Here is a 9,639-nt window from a genome sequence, read left to right on the forward strand (position 1 = left end):
TGGACCTAGCATCCTCTTTGGAAGTCGCAGTTGCCTCCACCCACCTGCTAAAGCGATCTACTATTACTAGAATCTAGTGCTTCCCTTCTTTCCTGTTGTCTGCTCCCATGTCTACATAATCCATCATTATGTGCCGGAAAGGTCCCGTTGGCGGGGGAATATGTCCTAAGGGGGCAGTAAAGTTCTTTCGCACGTTGTTCCTGATGCACACGTCACACCTGTTCAAAGCATGGTCCACCATACTGGCCAGGAATGGGGACCACCATTCCTGACGAATTTTTCGGATAGTTTCGGACCTATGGGTGTGATCCAAGCCATGGGCTTCTTTGATCAAGAGCGGGAGGTAGCTGGCTGGGGCTATACACAACCCTTCCACGCTGTGCCACAAACCAGTATCCGCCTCCTTTTTCGCCCCCCGTTTTATCCACGCAGTTATCTCGGCCACTCCTGCGGTGTTTTGCAACTCCACTAAATGGGCCACATTGTCTTCCTATGGATGCCGCAGCTGACTCTCCCTGGGCTGAGTTAGGGCCATCATTTGAGCAGGCCCTACGGCAGCTTTCTTTGCTGCCTCATCCGCCAGTGCGTTTCCTTTAGGAATCATTAGTCTTATGTGCCTTGCATTTCACTACAGCTAGTTTTGTGGGCAATGTCATAGCATATAGTAAATCTGAAATTGCTTCCCCGTGGGTCACAGCGGACCCATCTGCCCGCTGGAACCCCCTCTGAGCCCAAATTGGTCCAAACACGTGGCAGACTACATGAGCGTAAGCCGAATCAGTATACACAGTGCAACTGTCATTGCTGCCCAATTTACATGCAGCTGTCAACGCCCGTATTTCAGCTAGCTGGGCTGAGCAGGGTTGGGGAAGGGGAACACTCATTACCACCTCAAACGTCACTGGGTGTCATCGTGCTTCTACTACAGCGAACCCAGCCTTATTGCACATATCGGTACAATAACAGGACCCATCCACAAAATACGTATGCTTAGCATTATCTATGGGGCAGTTCTCCAAATCGGAACGCGCTTTCAAGAATTTCTCTGATTCTGCAACGCACTCATGGGGTACACCATCTATCGGGGTTACCAGCTTATCAGCCAGATTCACCGTGGTGCACCGTTCTATAGTGAGCTCCGGAGCTGACAGAATGGAGTCATACCTTGTGCGATGGGAGTTCGTTATCACAAATGTCTGGCTCGTCAGGAGCGCATGCAGTGCATGGGTCGTATATAACGTAACCGGGTGCCCCATGGTGATAGAAGACGCTTTCTGATATGCAAACGCGGCCGTTGCCAAAGAACAATAACAGGGTGGCATCCCCTTTTCCACGTTATCGAGGGCTGTGCTATAATAGGCGATGGCCTGTTTCCCCATGCCTTGTTGCTGTTGAGTTAAGACGGCCGATGCGTACCCCTTTCTTTCGGATACATAGAGGTGAAACGGCTTACTGTAGTCTGGGTTAGCCGATGCGGGAGTGGTCATTAAGGCCGTTTTAATATCTGCGAGTGCGGCTAGAGCTTCAGGAGTCCAGACAAGGGGGGCATTTGGCTGTGACTGATCTGCTCTCTTAATCATGTCCCGTAACGGTTGAACCCTTAGTGCGAACTCGTATATCCATGGGCGACTGAACCCCGACATTCCTAGAAATGCCAACATCTGACGCACGGTATTTGGCTGTGGGGCCTTGCGTATGGCCTCTACATGCTTTGACGCTATTGTACAGCTTTCTCCCTCTAACACACGACCTAGGTATTCCACTTTCTGTCTACAAAATTGCAACTTCTCTTTACTTACTTTGTGGCCATTTTCAGCCAACGTTCTTAGGACCTTTAGTGAATCGTGCTGGCATTGTTCTTTGGACGCACTACATATCAAGAGATCGTCGACATACTGCAACTCTGTGCTGTGGCACTCCAAGGCTGAGAGTTCTTGAGCCAGTACCTGATTGAATATGGATGGGCTTTCACAGTATCCCTGTGGAAGTCTGGTGTATGTGTACTGCTGCCCTTCATACGTGAAAGCAAACAAATGCCGTGAGTCTGGGTGCAGCGGTACGCTAAAGAACGCTGAGCATAAGTCTATGACAGTATACCATTTGGCCCCTTCTGGAATGTTTGACAATAGGGTGTGTGGGTCTGGCACTACAGGTGTTTCAGGTATCACGACTTGGTTAATAGCATACAAATCATGTACTAGCCTCCACTTTTCTGAGTCAGGTTTTCTAACTGGAAAAATGGGGGTATTGCACTGATTTCGAGTGGGGATTAGCACTCCGGTCTCTACCAATCCATGTATTGTGGGCCTTATGCCTTCTCTAGCTTGAGCTTACAACGGATACTGTTTCTGGTAGGGTAACCTTGCATTCTCTTTTACCTTAATCTGCGCTAGGTCGGCTGATTTAACAAGCCCTACATTGGTCGAATGTTTTGTCCATAGCTGTTCTGGAACTGTTTTGAGTATTTCCTCACTGTCCTGATCCTTTGCTGCCTGAACTGCCATTTGCAAACCACCTCGGTCCGTGCTCGTGCATATGCAGACACTAGTGGCCACGGCGGTGTCAACCGCGTTGTTGAGATTCGCACAAACTTTCCATCTGGCGATTTGTGCAAATACGGATTGGTTGTCGGCTTCCACTCTCTTACTTCCCTCGCCTGCCTTATCATTGGCCCTACATCTTCTGGTTCAAAACCTTTTGTGACCATGAGAGTGACATGGGGCGCCGCCCCTTCCAGCTGATACCAGTTTGTGATTCTCTCTGGGAGCTTGATCATAGCAGCCACACCCTGTGGGCCGCTTATTATATCCATGGTTTTAATGTCCATTACTTGTCCCTTTTCCATATCTTCCCAAAGCTGAGCATATTCCTGGTCCTGTCCACCATCATCATATTTAATAGTGCACTGTAAAGGGGCCTCCATCTCTGTGCAATTGGGTCGCATGTACTCTAACCATGGTTTCCATTCTGCGTATCTGTGCCAGAGTTCCGAGTTAGATGGATCAGATATCTCCAACCAGTATACCATACTCGCATTACGGGCGGTGCATTTAGGTTCGTGCAAAAGTAGGTATTGTGTGGATATGGATCTAGGGAATGTCACCCAAATCCCAGTCACTTTGCACTGTATCTGAGCCCCCAGCTTACACAGGGCATCCCATCCCAGTAGGTTAACAGGTGCTCCTGGTGAATATAACAGAGGAGCTTGTATTGTCACGCTATCCAGAGTTAGTTCTTGAGGCTCTGTAAATCATAAGGTCTGTATTTTTCCTGAGAAGCCCATAGTTTGAATTGCCTTACAGGTGAAGGGGAGCTGTGAGCCTTCTTTCCCTATGCTTGAGTATGTAGCTCCAGTGTCGATCATAAAGGGCATTCGCAAGCTTTTTCCGATCATCACTGTGACAGTGGCATTCCATAGCTCTCGCATGACAGGTGCGGAGCTCTCGGTCCGAGCACCTGGCCTCTTCTTTTGGCCCTATCCACGCGGTCTCCCCAAGTTGGTCGTGGGACATGTCGGCAATTTCTCCTGAAGTGGCTAGGGTTGCCGCATCCCCAGAATCCTTCAGCTGCCATATTTGGTCTTTGCAGAGACTGGCCCCGTCCGTATCCTCATTCTCACCCCCAGGCGGGTGTCCCCTGGTACATGGGGGCCCTCATATGATATGTGTAATCCATTGGGGTGGGTTGCATCATAGCAGTCATGTGTGGTACTTGTGGTTGCGGTTGGGCCTGATATCCACTGGGATGCAACAGAGGGTCACCCGGTGCTGGGGTTGCTGTTTGTGGATGGGGCACCATCAGTGCTGCTTGTTTGTTGTGTTCTTTCCTCCGTTCCTTCTCTTCCTGTTTAGTCCTGGTCAGTTCTCCAAGCTGTGCCTTACAGAGTTGGGTCATTAGGGTTTCCGTGGCATCTTTGGCTTCTTTTTTCAGCTTTCTGTGTTGATCCATGTGATGGGTCACATGTGCCAGAAATGAATTCCATTCCAATGCGTTGAGCCCCACCACTTCCTCTAACTTCTGCTGCACCTCCCCAGGGAGAGCCTTCTTCAGCAGCAGTTTGAACAGTCCCACACTTGCCTCTGAATCGTCTCATTTGGCGCCCGTTTCATCCCTCCATTTGTCTTGAAACTCTTGTATGAAGGTTATCACGTTCTCTTCGTCTTTCAGCTTTATATTTTCGAGCTTCCCAGGGTCCATTTTTGCCGGAAACATGCTTCTCACTGCGTCCTATATTTCTTGTCGATATAGGCCAAACTGGATGGCATCAGCCTGAGGGTCGTCTATCAAATCCCTGTGTTCCGCCATATTGAACATCTCTTCAGCCCGTCCATTGCCCACTGTTTGGCAGAAAATGGCTTTGATATCACCTATCGCCAGGTGTTGTCCTGATGTTTTTTCCTCGAACTGTGTAATCCATTTCTGCCCCCCTTCACACATGTTGGGTAGTCATTGGATCAGGCCAGTTAGGTCCATGAAACTCCAGGGTGCATAATGCAGGGCTTTTCCTTTGACCATGAGAGGCATCTGACCTGGGGGTGACCCAACCTGATCAAGGTTAGGCTCCGACTGGGAGCGGGAATGAGCTGCTGTGATACCAGGTTGGAATCTCACTGGGGGCCTCAGGCTCACCCTGCTCCATAGTGCTCTAGCTTCACTAGGCTCTGCCTTCATCGGGTGGGTGGCCCCTGGGTCCTCCTCCTCGCTGACGTCCTGTTCAATTTCTCCTTCGTCTTCTGTTTCAGTCCGCTCGCTCTCAGTCCCCCCTTGTTCGTCCAGATCCATGTCTGAACTCACTTGTTTCTTCTTCTGCTGGTGGTATATTAGGACCTTTGAGGCCTTACTCAGGCTTTTTACCTGTTTTCCTACTGACTGGTTCAGTGCTTTTCCCGACCTCTGTGACTTTGATTCGCCCAGACGGGGCTTGTGCGCATTCTTGTTCTTCGCAGCCTTCGCCATTTGGAATGCTTGGCCTGTGAGATCTTTCAATTCATCCATTTTACCCACACTGTATGATATCCCGTTCTCCAGTCGTCGAATCCTGCCCTCCAATTCCTTATCCTCCTCTGTAGCATATGGGGTGAGCACCACATCCCCTTCTATGCGGACCACCCGTCCCTCATTGTCTCTCAGCTCCCTTTTTGTCCTCCTCTAGTGCGTGGAGCCTCTTGTGCCCTGTTTTCGCCCTCAAGCCCTCTCTCACTCCTACGACCCTCTTGCTTCTCACTGGTACGGTGCTCCTCTTGGTCCTGTATTTCCTCCAGTTTCTTGTCTCTTTGCTTGCACACCATCGGCTGTGACCCTGGACTCAGGGTGCTAGTGCTAGTGGGAAACTCCCCGTGCTCTGGTCACCCCAGAGTGTTGGTCCAGTTTTTCATGTACTCCTGTAGTTCCCTGTCCCTCTCTTTGTTGCCTACATGTGGGAGGTCCAGCCGCAGGCTTCGGCTCTCGACCGGGGTTTCATCCTCATGTCCAGCAGCTCCATCTTCCATTCTGGTTGGTTCTCCGTCCTCCCACATGGGATGCCTCATTCTTTGGTATCCAGTGAATGTTCCCTGAATGTCCACCTTGGTTTCTTTCCATTGATCTTCTCTGCCCTCCACCTCTTGCATCATGTACAGCCCGGCAGGCGGGGCACTTCTGACGGGTCTCACCGGTGGGCGGAACTGTGGGTTACATGGGGGCAGGGGCTTGGACTCCCCCTGCCTCTCCCGTTTTGGTGCAGTTCCTACACTGTCTGCCTTTTTCTCCGAATCGGCCCGTTCTTTCTGAATAGCCTCCTTTATCTTTTTTGCTAGGTTCACTTCCCGTTCTTCTTTCTTCCTCTCCGCCACCTCTGTTCGTTCTCTCTGCCGTCTTTCCTTCTCCTTTTCTTCCGTTCCTGCATTCACAAACCAGTCCACTATCTTCCCTTTCTTCCTACATTTCTCCCTTGCTCTCACACCTTTTTTTCTGTTCACTCCATATCGCTAATCTCGCCCTCATTATCTGGCATAGCTGTTCATCAAAAGTACCTTCCTCAGGCCATTTCCACTCACCACTAGTCTTCTCACTCCATTTTTTACAATAATGCCTAATGTCTTTCTCATCTGTGTGGTGTTTGCTAATCACCCTCTCTATTGGGCTCACCTCTATCTTACACTCGGCCATAGCTCTGCTGCAGGTCGTGTCTCACACCTCTCAGCCCTTAGGGTCCTTAAGGGTTATGTACGTGCCCCCCTCCTAGTCCCCTTCGCAGTTATCCCTCACAGCCAAATGTTTTTCTTCTACCTTGTCCCGCTCTTCCGGCCCGCTTAGACTACCTCATACTGTTTTATTCCTGTTTCTTCCGTCCGTACTCAGTCCAGCTGCCCTAGGGACTCACACACACACAGTATACATATCAATGCCGACATGCATTTCATATGACAATTAGTCTTAAGTTCTGAATAAGTAATTCACACAAGGCCAATCTGGCAGATGTCTTAAATGTCTACACTGTTCTTGGACACAGTATTAAAACATATATTAAATTTTATCCTATACATTCAATATATTAATGATACCAACACTTAACACACAGGGGCAACGATGTTGATGCGTTCTACCTCATCACTCTCTTTTAGGTAAGTATTATTGAAATTTTCACTTGCCCATACAGATGGGATATTAACGTTTGTTTTTTTGTTGTTGTTTTGTTTTGTTTTGTTTTTTTCACAAATAGTCATACATCACAACTACATCAAAATACAGTCACCAATGGTCCCAGGCCAATGGACCCTTGTTTCTTCCATTCACCAAAAGAAATTCAGGAAGGGATATGAATCTTTGCCACTTGGGGTCTTTAACAGTTTAACTAAACATCAGAGTATAAAGCACCTTTATGGAGAGGTGCCATATGGTCGCCAAATGCTGGCTCAAATTTAGCTTATTACCTGAAGACACTTAAAAATTTAACATAGAAGCCAATACTCACATATTCAAAACCAGTTGGAGATAGAAAAATCAGACACCAGCCGTGAGTGAGAAGAAGCAAGGTTCCAGGTTTATTGGTTCCACCACACACGAGATCCACACCGATGAGAATTCTCAGAAGTGATCTGACACCTGGAGCTGAAGCTCCCTTATTTATACAGTTTTCTACACCCAAACCAAAAGAGCTTTCCCATAATACCAATATGTTTAGAAAGAGCCTTCCCATAACACCATTATGTTTAGAAAGAGCCTTCCCATAATACCATTATGTTTTAGAACGAGCCTTAACATAATAGCAATATGTACGCGACTCAACATTTCGGAGAGACCTTGGTCTCACGGGGTCCGCTGTTCCCATAGACTGTTATCTCGCGGCCCAAGCCGTTCCCATCGACGGTTATCTCGTGGCCCTAGCCATTCCCATCGACGGTTATCTCGCGGCCCTCGCTAATCCCATTGACGGTTATCACACAGGTGCAACATGGCTCAACTACCCTTATAAACGGCCCGTCTTGGTTCTCTCTTAAAAATTAAGGCCTTTGTCTGTGTCACTCCTGACTTTTTCTCGTGAGAAAAGGATCCTCCACACCTTCAAGTACATTATGAGTAAGTTTCTTTCTCATTTTTCTGTATTTCTGTTTTATAATGCTTTTTCCTTTCATATTTGCTCTACATTTCTGTTTTATATCTGGTTATACTGCTTGCAAGTATTTTACCCCCTTTTCTGTACTCCATACTTCATAATATCCTTATAATATCCTAATACTCCTTTTATTATCTTTTTAATGTTCTGCTTTCCTTCTGTATGTGTGTACGTGGCGGCCTAGGCCTCCGTGTGTGTGTGTATGTCTGCATGCCTGACCTTGACTGTGTGAGTTTGTGTGCCTCTGTGTGTGTATGTTTCTCAGCCTGCACTCCTCAGCTCCTATATTTCTCTGTGAATAATAAATCATAATGTTAATCTTAAAGTGTGAATCCAATTCATCAATATCCGCCTAATACCGTTTATTCGCTTCTGTGTGTCCTATGTGCCCGTCACTTTTCCTTATCTCCTTTACTGGAGGGGCTGGATTTGGGTCTGAACACTCGCTATCAGCTCGCGCATCTCACTGCTAACATCGCTATGCTACTCGATGTTCTGCGCACCCCCTCTGGAAATGCGGGGTTCCCCCCACCTCTCAGATACAGAATCCACCCAGCAAATGTGTGCATTGACGCCTCTACGCAGACAGACCCTCTGCCTGACTCTCCCTCCAGCTGTCAGACTGAGGATGATGTGACCTTCTCTGACCTGGGCTCTGACCATTCTCCCCTTTTCTCACCTGCCAGTCCCCACGTCCCCAGGACGCACCCCATTTTAACACCTGTTTTCTCCCTACCGTTCCCCCCAGGATTATGATCCCACCAGTCCTGTGAAACCTCAATAAACTTACATACTAATCATACTTGGTCTCCCTCATATTTATTTCATGTATTTTTTATACTCAACATTAGTAATATGCGCATCAATAATTATAGTAAGCAAAAGTAAACAAATAAAGAAACAATCCTACTCCCGCCGCTTCCCCAGCTAATTTGCAGCATGGATTAATCCAGCGGAACCAATTGACGGCAACTGATGCTAGCCTGTCCTTTATTGGAACGGACCTCCACAGACAGTGCCGAACCTCCACTCTCCTCACACAGGTAACTCAAACTCAAAAGAAAAAAATATTAACCAAACATGCCACTAATAACTAGAAAATGTGCACCCAAACTAGTCAAATGTGGAATGAAAATACAAATTGGAAATAAAACATTGAAACTGAACCAAATCTTTGTCTGTCATGATTATGAAATATGTGGCATGATCTGCAACGTTTAATCATGAAACAGTAAAGGACAACCAGAATAATGTATAGACAAACAAAAGAGAAGGATGTATGTATGTGTGTTGTTTAGTTACCGTCTTACTGTGTGGCCACATCATCGGCCATAATACACCCCCCCCCCCTTCAGGAAACTGACACAGCGAAAGAGGAAATTAGCCATAGCATTGGCTTTCCCTGGAACATAATGGACAATAACTCGAAAGGGCTCCATGGCCAAGTACGATCAGGTAATTCTGTTGTTTGCATCCTTCATTCTCTCCAACCACTGTGGAGCCTTATGGTCAGTTTCCACAATAAACTCTCTACCCGGCAGATAATATTTTAGGGAATCCAGAGCCCATTTCACAGCCAAGCACTCCTTTTTGATTGTAGAATATCAGACCTCTCTAGGGAAGAGTTTACGGCTAATACAAGCCACAAGTTGTCATCCATTGGGTGGCCCTTGCAGTAGCATGGCTCCAATGCCTCGTTCCGAAGCCTCTGTTTGCACAATAAATGATTGATTAAAGTCAGGATTATGCAACACAGGGTCCTCACCCAGGGCAGTCTGGATGTCTTCATCAGACCACTCAAGTAGGTTGGGGCATCTTGAGCCCACCATATCAGTCAAGGCTGCTGCTCTGCCAGAGAAATTGGGAATAAATCGGTTATAAAAGCCTGCCATACCAAGGAATGTTCTTAATTCTTTGTGTTTTTGAGGTAAAGGACACTGTTGAATGAATTGGATCTTCTTCACCTGGGGTCTGACCACCCCTTTATCAATGATGTAGCCCAGATATTTAATTTCAGTTCGGGCCACAGCACATTTAAGTGAATT

This window comes from Ictalurus furcatus, chromosome 14, assembly GCF_023375685.1.
Source record: "Ictalurus furcatus strain D&B chromosome 14, Billie_1.0, whole genome shotgun sequence".
Classification (NCBI taxonomy): Eukaryota; Metazoa; Chordata; class Actinopteri; order Siluriformes; family Ictaluridae; genus Ictalurus; species Ictalurus furcatus.